A 784-nucleotide genomic window follows, 5' to 3' on the forward strand; every position below is an offset into this window, starting at 1 on the left:
ATACATTTTTTTACCAGTATGTGTGTTCCCTGGGAATCGAACCCACGACCTTTTGCGCTGCTAACGCAATGCTCTACTTTTAAAGAAAAACTAAACACATTTTTTTTTTTTAAATGCAGGTTAAAATAAATGAAAATGAGAAATGCCAACTAGAATTTATTTTAAACATTTGGGATCAGAAAGTTGTTGTTTTTTAAAGAAATTAAAGGCACAATATGTAAGATTTTTTTATTAAGGGTCCTATTATGCTTTTTCACTTTTTTAATTTTAGTCAGTGTGTAGTGTGTATGTTTGGGCATAAAAAAGATATTTCGTTTTTTAAAAATCGCTTTTCAAGAACTACAACGAACGGCTCGTTTGGACTACAGCGTTTGTTTCCGGGTTTTGTGATATCACAAAGCGGCCCATTAGAATATCATTCAAAATAATTCCCGCCTACAGAAATTCGAATGGTTGGGGGGTGGTGAGGGGCGTGTTTGTGGTTAGAACGCTTGGTTCAGTGAGTGCATCAGACGAGACGATGAAGAAGAAGTGCTGCTGCAGAGTTAGTGCATCAGCGAAAATGAAGAAGAAGAGCTGCTGTGCTGTAGCGTCAAATTTTCGGCATGTCTAGAACAATTCTTACAAGTATAACACAACTTAGCTGGGCGCCTACACTCATGCCTACACTCATAGAAAATAAAGTATTTGAATTTTAAAGATGTGGCATGACGTGACGCTGCGCTTCTCGTCTGGTGTGCGACCGCCTGAAACGCTGTTTTTTTTTTTTTTTTTTTTTTCCCCC

At 37.6% G+C, this 784-nt stretch overlaps 1 protein-coding gene across 3 annotated transcripts in view; it reads right to left on the bottom strand.

The window, feature by feature from the left end:
- The window catches only part of LOC107691559 (disintegrin and metalloproteinase domain-containing protein 9-like), a 38101-nt gene that overhangs the window by 8021 nt on the left and 29296 nt on the right, over positions 1-784 (bottom strand). The gene's annotated exons all lie outside the window — the stretch shown is intronic.

Source organism: Sinocyclocheilus anshuiensis, unplaced genomic scaffold (assembly GCF_001515605.1).
Source record: "Sinocyclocheilus anshuiensis isolate Anshui unplaced genomic scaffold, SAMN03320099.WGS_v1.1 scaffold630, whole genome shotgun sequence".
In the NCBI taxonomy this organism is placed as follows: domain Eukaryota; kingdom Metazoa; phylum Chordata; class Actinopteri; order Cypriniformes; family Cyprinidae; genus Sinocyclocheilus; species Sinocyclocheilus anshuiensis.